This window comes from Megalops cyprinoides, chromosome 24 (assembly GCF_013368585.1).
Source record: "Megalops cyprinoides isolate fMegCyp1 chromosome 24, fMegCyp1.pri, whole genome shotgun sequence".
Taxonomy (NCBI): Eukaryota; Metazoa; Chordata; class Actinopteri; order Elopiformes; family Megalopidae; genus Megalops; species Megalops cyprinoides.
The window spans coordinates 19,731,917-19,751,784 of record NC_050606.1 but is presented as its reverse complement, the minus strand read 5'-3'; positions in this window follow the sequence as shown (position 1 = coordinate 19,751,784).

Below are 19,868 nucleotides of genomic sequence, written 5' to 3'. Positions count from 1 at the left end.
CCGTGTCATCCATCTTTAAACATACCCATGATAAAACAGAAAAAATAGCATATTTTAAAAATATCAGCCTTTAATCTTAATAGCATTGCACAGAGAAATCATGTTGTTCGAATTTTTTTTCTCATTTCAGAAAACATGAGCTACATTATTTGAATCTTTAATCTTTTAAGTAAAATCCAACAAAAACTATCTACACCATCATTCTTTGGAAATCCTTTGGTTTCTGGAACCCTCCGGAGGCTTCTGAAAGGCACTTTTTAGGGTATCAGGTCATTAATTCCACACACCAATCACCTGTAATTGTCAAGCCAGCTAGGTAATTAATAGTCTAGCAAGTTGAGTGAAATGGAAATAAGATGGCTAAGTAGCTAGTAAGAGTATTTTATTGTCAACCTTCTAGCAAAGTTAGAAAAGTAAGTAGTAGTATAAGTATAAGTAGTTAGCAAACTGAACACAGCTTTTGAAGCTTATTAGCACAGCTAGTGTTATCTCTGTTGTTGAATACAGGAATAAACTTGTACTGTGACATGTATTCATTGAATATATACGGTCAAAATTTGGTGTATGAAGAGTATTGACATAAGTCATTACATGGCCCCATCTTATATATTATATACATCCACTATGGAGGCCATGGAGGAATGTACCATAGGCAGACAGCAGAGGTGGCTGACTTTCAGACATCCTACAAGTGGCTGGAGAAGGGCGCACTGAAGAATAGCACTGACGCACTGATCACAGCAGCACAAGAGCAGTCACTGAGCAGGGGTGTACCATACCCAGCAGGACCCAAGGTGCAGACTGTGCAAAGAGGCCCTTCAGAGGATCCAAGCCACATAATGGCTGGGTGCAAAATGTACGCAGGAACAGCATACACCGAACGGCACAACCAAGTTGCTGGGATTGTGTACAGAAACATTTGCACTGAATAAAGTCTGGCTGAGAATGACCGGGTCTAGATCCTGTGGGACTTCCAGATCCGGACGGACAAGCAAGTCTTGGCAAACCAACCAGACAACATCGTGGTGGACAAGGGCCAGAAGACGGCAGTGGTGATAGACTGATAGAATAGAATCTGGAGAAATGTCAGGGATTGAAGGAGGAACCGGAACGGATGTGGAAAGTAAGAGTCAAAGTCGTCCCAGTAGTGGTGGGTGCCCTCGGAGCTGTGACACCTATATGTGAGCATTTACACTGTATTTAAGTCATTATGTCAGGGTTTCACTTCAGGCTTCAGTCTGAGCAGCGAGTTACACAAATTACCAGTTATTTAATCTTGAAAATGAAGAGTTCATTGGTGCAAAACAGAAAGTTGATGCAGTTACAGGTAAGGAAAGAGACAGTGAAACATGCATGCACAAACAGCATCAAGTATTTCATTAAGTGAGTGCCTGCAAACACATCCCCCAGCACCCTGTATGCCGGCGGATGTCATTTATTTTGCAATATATTATTAAGCCACACACAAAAGATAGTAACAGATGTACATAGATGAGGGGAAATCCTCTGTCAAAAATGCAGAGGAAAAAAAGATGTCATTTATGATTTAAAAATTATGCAAATCTTCCCCTTGAAAGAAATAGAACAGCCAAAATGACACACATTCTTAGATAAGCGTGTAATAAATGGCGGAGCAATTCCACCATCTTGCCAGCTTCACAAGGTGCATCTGCCAACCTGCATCTGCATGAAATCAACGTCAAAGAACTAATCAACACTTCTGACAGCATATCTGCGGTCAACGACAAATCAATAGATGCAAAAGATCATGTTTCACAAAAACAGTAAATTGCATCTGATTCTGGCTGATGCGGTGTATCTAAAATCCATTAATTGCTGACAGATGGCACCATGAAAGGTTTATCTTAACTACTCAACACTAGTTATTCACTTATATCTCTAATCTCTAATATGAAGAAATATACAATATACTTTTTTGAAATTGCAAATGTTTGCAATGAGCACATTATTTGGCATCAATATTTGCTATATTAAATTGTCCAATAATGTATGATGTTCTCTTGAATAACCACACTAAAATATACTAAATGCATTAAAAACTATTCAATATAATGTTGAATGCAGGCTTAATGTTCACTTATGTTGGTCCTACAAATTGCTCCTGTATTACAGATTATATAACACAAAGAGGTAATTGCACATTCAAATGAGTCTTTATGCTATAGAAAAACTGTACGTACTAAATAAACCAATACATGGATGTACACAATAAAAGCACTATATATATTTATAAATATGTATAGTGTATATGTTTTTATTGTGAACACCCATCTATAGGTTTATCCATGTATAGGTTTATACAAGCGTATATACTACATTTAGTATGTATGCTTTTTCTATAGACTCATTAAAAGACTCATGTCTATTAATACCTGGTCAATGGCAATAAGGTCTGTCTGACTCTGGCTCTGATGAAAGATCTCATCCAGATATATTGCCTCAAAACTATTGAGCATTTTAATCACGGCTGCCGCCTGGATGCCTCTGGCATGAATAGTCATTACTGATCTCCACTGCATTAAAAACCGCCTGACAAATCGTCATTACTGATATCCACTGCATTAAAACCAGCCTGATGAATGTGCCACGACACTTTACACCACGTCAAACGTCATTCCCGCTGTCCGAGCCGCTGTCTAATAGGGTGAACTAAACATCAGGGCGGTTGTTGGGTCCCACGGGGCAGATTTAGGTGGACAATGACCCAATCTGGAGAATGAAAATGGGTTTTTTAATGTGCGCGGAACATATGTCATTCCGTCGGTTCAAATGGAGGTCCAGATCATTTGGAGAGAGCCGCCAGAGGGGGATCATTTCTTCTTGTCTCAAGGTGACAGCGGAGGTTATTTTGCCTCTTGACCTGATGGATCAGGCCAGTCTAATTCTATGTGTCTGAAAGCTCTGGGGTCTCATTAGACAAGTACCCAGCTTTAATTTGGCCTTATTAAGAAATGTTCCATAGGCTTCAAAACACCCCCTTTTTGATCTCACTGCCTGTTATGTGGTTTTAATGTTTGAGCCCTTTGAAATGGTGTGTTCTCAAGGCCAGAAAGGATTATTAACCAAGAAAAGACAATATTTGTGTGTGAGAAAGCCACCTAAAATGTACGCATGTAGTGTGACAAGAACAGCATAATGTCTCCATATAGTATACAATATTACATTCATTTCCTAGTATCATCAATATTAGAAGCGTTTTGCACAGAAAAGCTCCCAGAATTCTTTGCAGAGAGAGAATACCACTGAGAAATGCTGGCTTTTATTCGGTGCTGGTGGTCTTTCAGACAGCATTCCCCTGTAATCCACCTGTATGTCGCTTTGATTCAAAGTGAACCTGTTTGATCATTTATAACAAGTATTTTCGAGAGACCTGAGACATCAAATATTGTTTATGCTGTTCTTTTAACAAATAGATGAGACCTGGTTTTTAAAAACCACAACGTCAGTTTTTCCACCTCCACAGTTACTTTCGACACCCATCACTCAAACGGTTTAATGCTTAATTCCACAATTCAAACTGGACTAAAATTATTAGGCATATACTAACAATTTGTTTCACTGAGATTATGGGCCTTATGGGCCTTTCACAGCCGTGCTCTCAATAAATGGCATTTCCTTCCAATTATTTTAAAAACGCAATAGTTAAAACGTAATACCTTCTTTGGCCAAAAATATGTTACATGTTCAACACCGTTGACATCTTTGTTGCAGACATCTGCTTTTGTAACAGAAAATGGATATTATTTTGTTAAAACTTAATTTCCCTATACTACACATATTGTTATAAAAGCGTTCATTGAAACCACGAATCATTGATGATAAACCAAGGGAATATATTAAAATATAGTGAGCAGCCAGCGAAAACACATTCTCTCCAAAGGCATGCTTAATATTGCATGGCAGTCTGCAAAATTCATAAACCTGTCGGCACCGAAATAACCGGCTGGTAATACCAACACCTGATTCTTAAATAAAAGCCGAACAATGATAAAAGGCCCACCTGCTGTGTGAGATGAATGGGCAATTGACGTGTCTGATCAAAATAACGAAACCTCCCGAGAACTCATCAAAGAAAGCGGGAGATAATGAGACCTTTCGAAAGACTTAGATTTAAAAATAAAACACATTAGTCCCAGCAACGCAAACCTGAGAGAGCTAATTCATTATTCAGTAGCTGGGGTATTAGGCAGCCTGCTGTCTGCTGGGTGGCGCTGAAGATGCAGTAGCCGCAGCTAGCTGTGACGTGACAGGATCTTGACATCACATGTGCCCAAGTTTGTGATTTGGAGCACACAGAGTTTCCCCTGCTGGAAATCTGTTGGACACTGAACCCTCATATGATTTTTACAGTGGAGCCCTGGCCTAATACTACCAGGTTAGGGATCATGGGATAGTTATAAACATACTGAATCACTAGGAAATGCAAGAGAACTTCAGAGGTCAGGGATCACTGGATGAATGTAAACATATAGTACTGTGGCATTCCAAGTAGGAAATGTGAGAGGACTTTAGAGGTCAGAGAGGATCGGCTAGCTGTAAACATACTGTAGTACTCCAAAGAGGGAATGTGAGAGCACTTTCAAGGCAACGGATCATCGGACAGTTATAAACATACTGTAGCTCTCCAAATAGCAGATGTGAGATGAGTTTGAAGGAGTGAGTATGAGAGTTCCTCTCAGAGCTTAAACGAAAATTGAATTTCAAAGTAATCTTTTGCTCTCATGAGGCAGGCTGGATTTCTCAAGCTCTCTGGGCAGCTTATTACATCTGTATGCTTAAACAATGGGCACTTCAGAAATCCCAATTAACGTAAAAATAAACACACACATCACATCATGTCATTACGTTAATGCGTCTCATTTCGCACAAACACCCCCCCCCCCCCCCCCCACACACACAGCAGAGGGAGTACAATTGAGCAAATAGAGTGGAATAGCATCATTTAACAAACTCTCATGTATATTACCTTGGACCCAAATATGAATATATTAATGCAAATGGCCATTACACGTAGGTGAGAACAATGAGTGTGAAAAAACAGAACAGTCTGGTTCTCTCTGCGAAAGCAGAAACTGAGAGGGTGGTGGAACTATGTCCATATATATTACTTCTATTATTATTACTACTACTAATAATAACAACCTTCATCAAAATCATACTGAAAAGTAGGGGAATGTAGTAGAACTATATCCTTGTATTCTACTTCTACTGCTTCTACTAATACTACTACTATTACTACTACTACTAATAATAATGCTAACCTTTGTTGAAATTATATGCAGCTTCTCAGCTATGATTGCTTTTACCAAGCCTGTTCAGTATTTTAATGTTTTTCTAAGAATAAGATGAACTCGAACCAAAGTGAAAGAGCCACACTAATGAAAATGTGGTGAAATAACTAAATAAGTTAGTAAATAAGAAAATAAGTAAGTAAGTAAGTAAGTAAATAAATAAATAAATAGATTAATAAATGAATAAAAATAAAGGCAACAGTCAGTGAAGTACGAGGAATTTGAATAATTAATTTGCATTCATTCTTTACAATAGAAATTTGCTTGCAAGGTCCCCAGCCTTGATTCTTTAAGAACGGCTCTTCAGCATTGAATTTCAATTAATGCTGTATCCCATGATTTTGATGAAATGTATTGCCGATGCTCGCTAGGAAAAGTTATTCAGAGGAACTCCTCACCATCAGGAAATTTGACATTTTCTTCAGCTCCTTTGAGATTATTGGTAGTGCCAAGGTCAGAGAAAACACAAAATGGTATTCCATATGAAGTGGCTGATATCTTCGATAAGAAGTGTTATGTATAAGGAGATATTGTTATCCTTCCCTTTGGATTCAAAGTCAGTGGAATTTAGGAGGACAATTACAGACTTCTTTTTTCACTCCAGATGGTAATAGTGCCAACTACAATCTGTTCTCTTATAAACTGATAGCTGCGTTCTTGAAAAACCCCACATTATGGAAAAATTGCGTTATAACGACTGGCAGGATTCTGTGGGAAATAAGGGAGTTAAGGGGCAGTAAACAGGAATATGACTGATTGTTCTCTTTACAGTATGTTATGTAATTGTAAGTCTTTTTCATGTTCATGTTTCTATGTTTACTAGTTTACTAGTTTAATAATGTCACTCACTGATGAATGATGTCACATGTTCTTTTGTTCCATTCATACAGCTTTAGAAAATTGACTTTTTATTCAAGAGTAATTGCTTTTTTTCACTTCAATTCCACTAGCACCACGAAAAGAATGCTTCATACCCGCACCATTCATTGCAATAAAAATCAATACCATTGTAAGTGTAAGTGGGAAAAATAATGCAGGTTGAAGCACAGTTCATGGTAACATGAGGTGCACGAGGAGGCTGAACAAAGACTAATATGTGGGTACCATTTGGAACTCAGGTGGGGTGCGCAGATAGCCTGGGATTGCTGTAACCATTGAATTATACATGCTATTCATAACCCCCTTTGTATTTCGTGCATTTATCTTAACAGACTTACATATTCAATTCAATTCAAATTTTATTTGTATAGTGCCTTTTACAATACAAGTTGTCACAAAGTAGCTTTACATTGTTACCAGGCCTGAGGCCCCCTGAGAGCAAGCCTAAGGCAACAGTGGCAAGGAAAAACTCCCTAATAAACAGGAAGAAACCTTGAGCAGAACCCAGCTCAGAGGGGGAGCCCATCTGCTTCTGGCCGGCACTGGGCAGATAGCATTACAGAGAGCACTTAAAGTTGTATAATGTACATAAGATATTTATATTTGATAGACAGTAGTAATTAACAACAGAGTAATTACAAAATGTAATCCTAGCATGTCCAGTTCTTGGCACACAGTTGGGCAGCAAGGTAGCTGAACTGGAAATCGGGATGTGGTGCTTGAGCTACAGCTCCATACAGGAGTCCGGTGCAGGGACAGGAAACAAATAGAAAACAGTGAATAGTGGATGTTAATTGCAGGAATGAAAAAATAAAGGCATAAAGTCAAGGGGGGAGCAGAGGGGGGAAGAGAGATGCATGTGTGTAATAAGGAAAAATCCTGACAGATAAGCACTATGGCAGCATACCTAGGGGACGAGAGGCAAGGGATCACCATGACCATGAGGGCAACCCTAAGGCAGTCAAAACCAGACCACAGCTGGATCAGGTGAACACAGAGTAATCAGGCCATGATGTAGTGACAGCAATGACCACTTAGTCCACCAGAGACTCTACAATCAATGCCAGCACCGTGCTATGTCCCTCAACTAAAAGATTTGAAATAGAGGTAAGTTTTTAGCCTAGACTTAAAGGCAGAGAGAGAGTCTGCTCCCCGAACCTCAGTGGGTAAATTGTTGCACAGAAAGGGGGCTCGATACAAAAAGGCTCTACCGTCTATAGTACTTTTACCCACTCTTGGAACAAGGAGCAATCCTGCACTTTGGGAACGTAGAGTTCGTTTTGGAGAATATGGGCGAAGAAGGTCCTTAATATAGGAAGGGGCAAGCCCATTAAAAGCTTTAAACATAAGAAGTATTTTGTAATCAATGCGGTATTTGATAGGTAGCCAGTAGAGAGAGATTAATACTGGCGTGATATGCTCAAAGCGCTTTATAAGGTGGTTAGAATACGAGCAGCTGCATTTTGAACCAACTGAACGGACTTTAGGGAGACATTTGCACATCCTGACCAAGAGGGCATTACAGTAGTCCAATCTGGATGTAACAAAAGCATGGATTAACATTTCAGCATTGTGTATTGATAGAATTTTCCTGATTTTGGAGTAGTATAAAATAGTATAATAGTAGGTTAGCATGCTATTGCACACATTTTCTACAGTCAAAATGTTCACACCAAAAAGAAACTATTCCATATACAGTAGATATTCATGATGAACATTAAGTTATTGACACATTGCCTGTTCTGTTAAAGAATATGATAACAGGTGTAAAAAACAAATCCTGACAGTTGAACTATTCACCTGAATACCTACTGAGACATTTCAGGTTAAGGGTACTGCTAAAGGGTACAACAGTACTCTTCCTACCTGAAACTGAATTCTCCGACCCTCTGGTTTCTTGTCCTTTGCCCTTCCATGTGCGGCACAGTCCTGACATCTCTGGAGCTCATTGGCTGTCAGGAAGAAGGTGAGACAGGGTGAGTGATAAAGGAGCTTGCTCATCTCTTTTTAACACACTCTGCGACTCATTTTTAAATGGAGTACCTAGCCTGCGATGACTGAGGAGATGGGGATTTCTCTGGGACCTTGACAGTTGTGTTCAAAGAGAAAGTGTAATGAGACACCCAGACTCTCTGAGAGAGTGGATCTGAGAATAACACCCAGATCTGAGCTACAGGACTCATGTGTAAATGGAACACCTATGTTCAGCTTACCCCAAGGGGAAAGAAATGGCTTCAAGTGTGTCCCCTGTGCTGGTCTCAATATTTTTTTGGCCACTTTTCCCAGCTTTCCTACTTTCCTACTTCCCACATAAGTCTCCCACATCCCACATCAAAATTTCACTCATTGGGCAGCAATGTAGCATAGTGGTAAGGAGTAGGACTTACAACCAAAAGGTTGCTGGTTCGATTCCCCGCTAGGGCACTGCTGTTGTACCCTTGGGCAAGGTACTTAACCCACAATTGCCTCAGTAAATATCCAACTGTATAAAAGGGTAACATGTAAAAAATTGTAACCTGTGTAAGTTGCTCTGGATAAGAGCGTCTGTGAAATACCGGTAATGTAATGTGCTCAGGTGGTAACATACACCAACCCTGCTGCTATACTGTCTTCACATCTGCCTGTGTATTTAATGATCAATTCTGACTGTAATGATGATTGATTGCTTTTATTGTACTATGGCTGCTATCCTGCGCCCACTTCTGCAGACTCCCATTAAAAAAACTGCAATTATCTATGTCTTCAAGATAGTGCTGTGGCCTCTGATTTTCTGAGATCAGCAAGGATTGGCTGACACCTCTACTAATATTGAAATGTGCCAAATTGCTATACAGGTTATACATCATCAATTTAAATTATATCAACACAACAGTTGAATTTTTTGGAATAGATTACCAAACGAATATGTCTGCTACAACTTTCAACTGTCATTACATATAGATATCAATATACCACAGATACATTATTTGTAGATACAGCTATGTCATCATATATAATATAATATACCATATATAAAGATGTTAGCTATACGTTAACCCCCACGTTGTTCTGCAAACAGATAAACCGTATGAGAGATAGGATGGCAATCAATCGTTCAGTATTTATTTGTCAATAAAGGCAGGCATGAAATGTATTGGATTCAGACGGAAAGAAACAGATGCTGTAGACAGCATAATGAGCATTGCTGCATGTTACTGTCCTGGGAGATACTTCAACAGAAAGGCTCTGACATATTGTGTCAGGAATGCATATGCTATACATGGCTACAGGCTACATTGAAAGGCATGATAGAGCAATAATATGCAATGCTGCTTAAAACGTGTTCCACTGAATAATGTTCTAAGCTGTAGATAAGTAAAGCTTAGCAGCCAAGGCCGCAGCAAGCTACATGTAGGCATGAATAGCTGAAGGCTAATGATCCAGTTTCTGTTTATGAGGAAATAACTCATTTTTCAGTATCTGCTCAGTGCTGTGCATAAGTCTGTGGTAAGCTTGTGACAATGTTCTGGAAACCCAGCCAAAGGAGTGGGGAGACAGTTAGTGCCAGCCTCAAGGATGTCTCCAGCTGTGCAGAAATATACTGATACTGAATATGATAAGGCTGTCACATAGTTTGCTGAGAAGTGTGGGCTGGGTACCTTATTTTTTTGTATATAATATGCAGTGAAACTATAATTCTGAGAGACTCTTGTGTTGCACTGGTGAATCAACCCTGTCTCTGAAGCAATAATCTCAGTCTGCTGGATGACATTAGAAAATCCCAGTATAACTTAATTTATGCACACAGAATTTCACAAGCACATATTATAGTGCATATAAAAGTCAGGCTAACAATACACTCATGTAATATCAACAAACATGATAAAGAAAATGGTCTTGTAAGTTCATGTGCATCACAAGAGCCACTAGGGGGCTCTAAAATGCCTTGAACCAAAGGCATAACAATATGCCAAGGCAGCAGAAATTCCATACAAGTGACGCCTCATGATATGCCATATCATCGGGAGAATGTGAACGCCTGAATCACACTCCAAGGTCTATGTCTGCCCATATCAATTACAGTCAGGCTTTCACCATTGTAGTACATTATACTAACAATAATAACAGTTTACAATTAAAAGCAATCATAGATGCTTTAGAGAGTCAAAAAAGGAAAACCAGACATACAGAGGCGAACAGGCGAATGTACACAGCAATATGTAGGCGGGAGGTGTCGGAGTGAAACTGGATTATTACTCATAGGAAAACCTGAAGAGGTGAGCTCTGAGACGAGGTGTGAATGAGTCAAAGGAAGAAGAAAGAACCCATTCCAAAGCTGTAGGGCAGCCCCGAAAAAAGCAGGGTCACTGAGGGCGACATGATTATGGGGTATAGAGGAGGCCAGACATGACAGGTCTGTGGTAGGTGGTAGGTGGGGACAACACTGGGCATGGCTTTATAGGCAAGTAGAATTTTGGACTCAGTTCTAGTTTTGAAGAGGAGCCAGTGCACATCTTTAAGAATGGGGTTGATATGAGGAGCTGGAATAAGCAATCAGATAGGCAGCTGAAGTTTTGAGGAGGGAAGATATACGGTCCCAGCAAATGACCACCCATAGGATTAACCCCCGGTGGCAGTAAAACACCAGGGAATGGAAGACAGCCCTGGCAACAGCTGGTACCTGTTGTGGGTGTTACCTGATACGTTAATGCCATCCTCCAGTACATGTCCTCCAGTATTTATTACTGTGACACTTGCTACACAGTTGTCATTGCGGTCTGCTTACATGACATCAGCACAAATGACTCATCATTTAAGCCTAGAACAGTACTAGGTTGCACCCCAATAATAGGTCAGCACTAAACAGCACAGACACTAAGTGTAGGTGAGTGAATTCTTTGCAGATGCTATAGACACTCGCTTTACAGGACTTCCAAGGACATGTTTCTCCAAGGACAAATTATTTTTTTTCTCTGATTTTTTGATTATTTGATCCCATGTATCAAGATAACATTTCATATGATTTCTCCCCTTTCTGCAGCCCTCTTTTTAGAATTGTCAATTGGATGTGTTATGCTCATCTCACTGCGACATCCGCTGCACTCACACAGGAGAGCTGGGGTGTAGCGAATGCAGTCCTCAGATACACATGCATGACTGTTTTTCATACGATACACTACTGTTATTCTTGGTAGGACTCTTCTTCACGTTCTCCTGCTCAGCCTCAGCTTCCCCTTCCTCCTTATTATTCATCTTCTCAACTCCTTTTATTCTTCATTTCCTCCTTATCAATTTCTGCTCACTCTTTCTCTTCCTCAATCTACATCTCCTTCTCTATCTCTGTCAGGGCTCAGGCAAGGACTCAGATGCAGACCACGATAGCGTCAGGTTCCAAGCGGCTTTAATGAAATCGTCTGACTAAATCGCAAATACCGAACAGACAGTGTCGAGACCAGGCAGGCAGACCGTAGGCAAACCGGGGCAGAAAACAGGAACAGGCAGGGTTGGGAACCAGAAGGGCAGGAGAATCAGGCAATTGGGACAAGGCGGCAGGCAGGAACGACGTCGAGGCACAGGCAGGGTCGAAACAGGAAAGCTGTCAGGAAAAAAAATGCGGCGGGAATGAAACAGGCACAAAACACTGCAACGAAGCGGCAACAGGACAGAGGCAAACAGGGTAGATAGAGGGCTGGGCTGACGAGGTGATGGGAAGCAGGTGGGCAGGCTGGCAGGTGGAGGTGATGAGGTAATCAGGTGGGCGGGGACGGGGCGGAGAGCAGGGCAGGGCTGGAATACAAGGAAAAACAATGACCAAAAGCACATGGACCATACAGACAGATGGGGAGAACAACAAACACAACAGCTAGGGGGCCGGAGTACTGAGACAGTCTCAGTCTCCTTATTTGTAATGTTTGCCATTTCTGTTAGAACGGTGGTAGGGACACAAACGCGGACCACAGGGTATTTCGGTTCCAGGCGTTTATTTGAATCGGCAGGCGGTTCGTAATTCAGAGACAGGCAGGGTTCAAAACATGGAGAACTAGTCCAGGGGCAAATCCAGAATCGGGAGTCGGGGCAGACAGGGTCAGGAACCAGGCAGGCGAGTGGTGTCAATCGGATCCGAAGCGGCAGGCAGTAATCGAAGTCGGGAGACAGGCAGGAACAGCAATGCGGCAAACGCTCAGGGAAACTAAAGCGGGGACAAACACTGAAACGAACTAGCAACGAGACAGAGACAAGCCGGGATATAAATAGCTGGGGTAATGAGGAGATGGGATGCATCATTACCGTCACCAGGCAGGTGACGGTAATGAGGAAATCTGGTGGGCGGGGACCAGGCGGGGGCTGGAACGCAAGGAAAACAAGAGCACATGGACAAGGAGAAACAAAAACACCGCGGCTTAAGGGGGCGGAGCCCTGACAATTTCACACACTGAGCTGTTCTCTGTTATAATTGTAGAGCCCTTACAAAGAGATATAAACAATTGACACATGGCAGACCTGCCATTTCAGTACATGACATATTACCATCTAATTGGCCACTAATAAATACAAATCATTTACCCATTACATGCTTCATTAAGATCCAATAACATGGTGGAAATAGTATCAATAATAAATGTTTTCCCTACTTTGTCTTTGCTGTCTTACCATTTTGTCCTTGCTAGTTATGTATGCACAGAAAGCAGCATGGATATAAACACAGAGACAGCAATAATACCAAAGACCCCTTTATTGGCTGCTTGTACATGTAATACATGATTGACAATCAGCTGCTGAGAGGTGCCTCACCTAGAATAGTAATGCTAATGTTAAATTTCCTTTGCGTTTTATAAATGCATATTTAGCATTTTGGTCAGCTGTAAAGCCCAAATGGCACAAAGCGTATTTGAATTTCATAATTCAATGAAACTCTTTTTGGCAAACTCTTATTCTCAACCAAATTAATTGGCAAAAAGCGGGACCATCATCATTCCAAAAATAGTTGCTTCAGTTTTAACACCCATTTCTTTCATGCCAGGGCAGATGGCAGTGGTTTAAACAGCACTTTACTCTTTTTTTTCCACCAGTGGTTTACTAACCTGAGTAGTAAACCATATGGTGAGTAAACCATTCTTGGAAACTAGTTTCCATCTCACCAACAACCTAAGGAGTTTAAGCAACAATAACAAGGCCTCAAACAAAATTTTAAAAAGAGCAATGCATGCTACTGCCCTATTTTTGGGTTTCTGGTAAATGCCGTGTAGTTCTTTGTAACTTAACCACTGTACCCTTGGTAGGCCATGTGTTCTCAATAACAACAGTAACCTGCCACCCCAGAGCCATGGCTTTGACAAAAGAAATGTTTCTAGGCTGATTCTTATACTTATACTCAACCCTGACAGTTCTGATACTTACCAGGTAGTGAGGGGCAGAAACATAATGCAGAAACATTGATTCATTTACATTGTTTCAAACATAACAACGCATTTTTTTCAGTTGCATACATACTGGGCACATGGTTGCGGTAACATGTCTACCAATCATTGCTTTGATATCTCTGAGAAGAACCCATGAAACAACCTTTCTGTACAAAAACGATTTAGTCACGTGCAAATTGTACTCTGTCAAAACAAAACACTGTCAGAAGAAACAAAACTGTGTCAGAATGTTCCAGGATCAAAACTATTATTATCAGTACGCTGCTGAATCAGCACATACACACGCATTAAACAGGTTCTCTTTGAAATGAATGCTATGCAGTGTTTCCTCTGTTATTACAAGCAGTTTGAAACCTGTGGTTTATCATTTTAGCAGGTGAAGAGACCGTGGGTTTTCAGAGGTATAGTTTACATGAAAGTGAAACCTTTCAAAGTAGCAGTAGTGCTCAACCTATGTTGAAGAGTGGGGCAAGGTGCGTACAATCCATCAATACACATGCTGAGTACTGTGACTGTAACACAGCACACCCCATAGTGTACCAAGAGCGAAATGCCGTCGGAGGATGGACACATCCTCCTGATGCATTTTAAGAGCATTGTTTTGCACCCTGGTGTACCCCAGGTGGGCGGGGTTTGCGCTTGAGTGTCAATAATGTGTTGGATTGCATGCAGGCTCTGCCCAGTTTGAACAAAAACTCCTTTCTTTCTTATTCCCTCTAGAAAACAATTTGAGTAAACTTGTGAGAGAATTTTGCTTGTTGGTGCTGCCACACGGAACCCTCAAACCCTGGCAAAAATATTGCGCACAATGAAAGTAATCAAATCTGGCACCAGGCCATCACCGCCTGCTAACACGTCAGCAGACGGTGACTAAGAGGAGATGAGGGTAAAGCCTTTTCGGAGAAGGGAAGTTTAATGGAAACTCTGACTAAGACAAATTCTGAAATAGAAGCACAAGGCAAGCAAAGGTGTGTTTTTCTCAGATGACAAATGCATCTATGAACATCTGGCCAGTGGTGGAGACACACAGCCTTGGGTATGTGTCCCGTGTCCTGTTTCAGCTGGCAGCATTGGGTCAGTGTGGCTCTGTACCCAGCAAAGACATTGCCGTGCCGTACTTCTGCCCTAATTGTATAGGGTAGAGGTTTCATTCCTTACGCAACTGACCTCTGATTTCAGTGGGGTCAGAGTGTTTTCATGCTTTTAATCTCATTTTGGTTTTCCGATGCCTGCAGATGTCACCCAATTTTGATGGAATTGAATTCAGACAAACCAAAGCAACAGTCCTTAAACGAGAGTAAATCTTTTCATGCCATTTCTGTATACTCTAGACTACATTTTTTTTTATTTGCCACTTCTGCTTTTCAGCAGGGGCACCGTAAGGGCGGGGGGGCGCAGCAGACAGGGGCCCTCAAAGATTCTAACATATATTTTTGTTACATATATAGAGGGGCCCAGTGCATTAACCTTTCAGGGGGCCAAAAATTCCTACCAGCGCCCCTGCCCCTCAGACCTGGCCTCTCTTGTTATACATCGGGCTTTGCTTGCCATAGACATTTAAAAGGGGATGATGAAACACACAATTGTAAAAAAGGGAACTGTTTAGGCATGTCAGATATCGTTGCACCGGAGTGGCTCAGCGGTTAAGGCTTTCGCCTCGAGGTCCAGGCTTGATCGCAGCTATGTCTTCAGTTAACAATGACCAGGAACTCCCCTGTGGTGGAGCACATTGTCCTCATTCCAGCGGGGATTGGGGTAGGTGTGTGGGCAGGGGCTGCTCGTCTCGCCGCTCTCAGGCACCCCTGCCTGGAGGTTGCTCAGATGATGTCAGTGAGGCTGCGCCCCTCCTCCCTCTGGTGTTCCGCTCGCCGCGGTGCAGTCCGTGACTTACAGATATGAGAAACAGTCGTGGCTGGTGTGTGAGGATGTTGGCGGACTGCATTCGCAGGGCTCCTGCGTGAGCGTAGCGGTTGTCGCAGTGAAACCAGCATAAAGGGGAAAAAGCTTTAAGAAGACACACCAGGTGCTGACTGGGCTAAAAGCAAGAATGTGGGGCTGAGGGTGAGTGAGCGAAGCACAGGGTGACGCAAAAATCAGTGGGCCACTTTCATTCACCACAGTGGTAAAACTAGCGGTTAGACCACCATTTAGGGTCACGAGAGGTTCAAATAACTTTTAAAACCAGTGTAAATACACTGTTGTTATGATGTAGACCAATTCATATAGAGGCCAAGCAGAATATGCAAATACAAATACACGCTACTCACGTGCCAGCTGTAGATTACATGCCACAGACAAGAGAATCTGTGGCCATTTGCTGAATATACCCAATATGATTGCTGATTGGTTGGTATCACCATGTCACTGCTCAGCCTCACAAGGAGTTGTGTTCATCGGTGCATGCACACCCCTCCTACTAAATGAGTAGCCTTTTTTTCACTTTGCTGAAAAATGCATGTTAATATGCCAGTTGTAGTGATAGGGAAAACTGGTACAAATTACAAAAACTGGTACAAAGTACTGGTTACAATTACAAACTCTTAATGTATGGGCATTGCCTTTTTTTGGAAAGGGGTCATATTGTGAAAAATGTTTAGAACCTGTCATCAAGTGCATGTACTGTGACAAATCACTTGTAAAAACACACAACAAAGATCATTTGAATGATTGTTTTACTGAGGGGGCAATCAGCCGCAAGGATATAAACAGAAAGATGACAGGAATTAGGCAGTCTGGGTTTAGGCTGGTGAGTTTGTGTAGCTTGCTGTTTTTCCCCGCCCTCTCTTGCTCCGTTTCGGGCAAAGTGTTAGCATCATGCCACGCTGTGTGTTGTGTTGGGTTTACTCTGTTGCCAGTGGAGATGACTAGCTGACGGAAGAACAGAGACTGTGGGGAAAGAGAACAGCAAGCAAGCTGGAAAACAACAACCGCAGCAGTACCTGTGCTGAACTGTGGAGCCGAGGCGGACTGGGAGCAGCAGGGTCGAGTGTGCTGACCGGGGGTCCTTCTGCAACGGACAGGGAAGCGATTCACGCACCTTCTGTCTGCGGTGCGTGTGGACAGGGGCGACGTCCAGCAGATGCCAGCCAGGAGTGGAGGGCGAAAGTTATCGGGGGAGTCAAAAAAGAAAGACTGAATCACCCAGTTGCAGTAGTGTAGTGGTAAGGCACAAGGCTCATGACCAAAGCATTACAAATTTAACCTGCATTTTAGCACTATCTGCACTGTATGACCTGTATACATCTTGCCCTTGTGCCTGTTTGCCCACTATATGCACTTTTGTACATCGCTTTGGATAAAAGCGTCTGCTAAATGAATAAATGTAAATGTGAATTTAACTACCATTAATTAGGAAGGTGGGGCCAAGCAAGCAGGTGCTGGTTCACAAGATATGAAGACAGACAAAGACAATTAAACAATTAATGATTAACCTGGTCAGATGGAATTGACTTGAGTTCAGTTGTTGAAAAGGTGGGAATTGTTGAGAGGACAAACATTCAACAAATTGAGAAATAACAGTTTTTGAGGGAAAGGTCATGGTCACATACAATTGGCATGAAACAAACAACAATAGCAACAATTAAAGCAACACTATAGATCCCTGAATGCCAGCATTCAAGTGCAAACATAATATTTGCCCTAAAAGGAGACAAAAATGTGGTGTAAATGATGTGAGCTACAAGCAATTGGACAGGACTTGGTGATGATGACGGTATTGCTTAACTGACTTCCTGGAGCACCAAACAGATGTTCTGTGCTGACCCATTGCAACACGTTTAGGGAACATCTTCTGTTTAACAGGAAGTAAGTTCAAAATAGTCAGACTGAAACACGCACCAGGCAGCGCAATTGAAAAGCAGCTGCAGAAAGCATGAAACATACTTCTGAAATCTGAGGGGACATATAAAAACCAGGGGGAACTTGTACATTATATTCACCAAACCATTTCAGGCTTGAGTGAAACCATCAGCACTGTCAGCCTGAGACATTATATGGAAGGGTTCCATTTTGTAGTTTGGCCGCTTCCATTTAAGGTCCCCTGGAGTGGCTCTGTGATTAGTTACTCTAAGAAGACATTTGGTTGAACACCATGGGTCAACCACGAGATCTGTTTTGCTTTAGGATAATGTTTCAAAATGTACTCTTTCATTTACACCTACATTTACATTTAGTAGACAATCTTATCCAGAGCAACGTACAAAAAGTGCATATAGAATGAAGCCTGTTGCTATATAAGTACTGAATCATTATTGTTGTATTTGTAACTTTGCACCAATTTGGGAAATCATTGCCACAGTAGGTTCTGTCATATACAGCTGTCACCATTTTCAACAAGCAATCTTGTACCACCATATGCCTCTGTCACCATTAAGTTTTGATCACTTAATGGCTTCAGCAAAGGCTTATAGGCTTATAGGCAAAGGTTTACCACAGCAAAGGCTTATACTGCCAACTGGCTTTTGCTTCTAAAAAATAAAACATCAATTAATCTTGTAATTAGATGCATGATAAATGCAAATTAAATGGTAAGTAAACTATTGGGTTCCATAGAAGATACATTGGTGTCTCCTTTAAAGTCCTTTGTGCTTTAAATAAGGGGCATCTTATTTACCGCTGCGAGAGAGCCAGTGTGGAACTTTTAACAATGTAAGGGATTGAATGGTACTGCATCCCACAGTGAGTCACCATAACCGTCGGTCTGAGGAACTTAAGAGATGTTATGAAATCAAAATTCTGGACAGAAGATGTGAAGCAATGCCTGATGCAATAAAAATGATTAATGAACGGCTCTCAGGTGCACCATAACCTCTGGTGACGCAATTACTAGAGACCGAACATTCGGGGGGGGGGGGGGGGGGGGGCAAAATCTCAGACCACATCAAGCTGATGAACATCACAGCAAGTGCAAATATGTACACCGAAAACAAGATGGATTTCTTGATGCTGACAAAGTCTAAATAAGAAGATGGATTGATTATAGTGTATGATCATAACATGTAAGAGGTTTGCCAAAATAATAGTGATATTGAAATGTTATGCTGTTGTGTTTTCTAAAGTATCTACACTGCAAGACTGCAATGCGTTCTCCTGGAAAACTTAAAAGATTGATTACTTTGGTTGATGTTTTTTTTGTTGTTGTTTTTTTGATTGAAGCATTTTTTGGTCTTTGGTGTCATCTTCTCTGGAAATATTATTTTACTTCTCTGGAAAGATAACAGGACCATAATTATTCAGAAGGGACGGTTGTTTCCCTTCTCCAGATCTGTTAGATAAGCCACTTCGGTGTTGTCATCATCTGATCTGATAATAAAAGCTGTTGACAGGTGACAAATTCCAGAGTGGGTTGTGCTGATACTGTATTTGAACATGTCCAATCAAATATGATTCCTCTTCAATGCTCTAATACCCTTCATGGTCCTGTTTTTGTTAAGTTTATACATTACAATGACATGACAATCAGACTCAATTTGCAGTAATGGAAGAAATCTTTATTTTTGAAGGACAAAAAATACAAGTATACATAGAGTGGAAACTTGAAAGCTTTGGTTTACATATTGGCAGTGTTGCTGATTAATGTTCTGAACAGCAGAGCCACAGACATTTTAATTCCACCACTACCTCTAGTCATTGTTCTGAGAAATCGACACCCACCATTTCCCCTCTGTTTCTCTTCCTGTCGTTTACATCGCGTTTTCACATGGGATGACATTTTCAGCTGTTGCGAATCAGCCCAAAGTCAGAAATCAAACATTTTAAAAACAACTGTCAAGCAGAAAAATACACACTATCTTGTGATAAGTGAACATACACAATTGAACACAACAGTTTAACAGACAGTATATTATTACAAATACCTTAACACTTTTACGCGAACCTTACTAATGTTTGTCAGACAGGTTGTGTCATACTTCATATAATTCTCACAAGGATAATAAAATCATTAATTTTTCTAATATCTATATACACAAAATATATACACAAAAATGCTTTTTGTGTGTTTTGGATGTGTTTTGAAATCAAAATTACTACTTGCAGTAATATTTTACATAATTTCCCCTTAATGATTTTTCTTACTGTTGACATTATTCACAGTATTGTTGCTAAATAATTTTCGTACCATTCATGCAGTTTTGCACCATCAAAGAAGAAAAATAGCAAGTTATTCATCAGCAGTTAGATAGCTAGACAGTTTTAAAAAAACCTCCAAATACATCTGAGGCTATGATAACAATTACTTTGCATATAAATGAAAGATAATGGATTATAACTGGGCAGC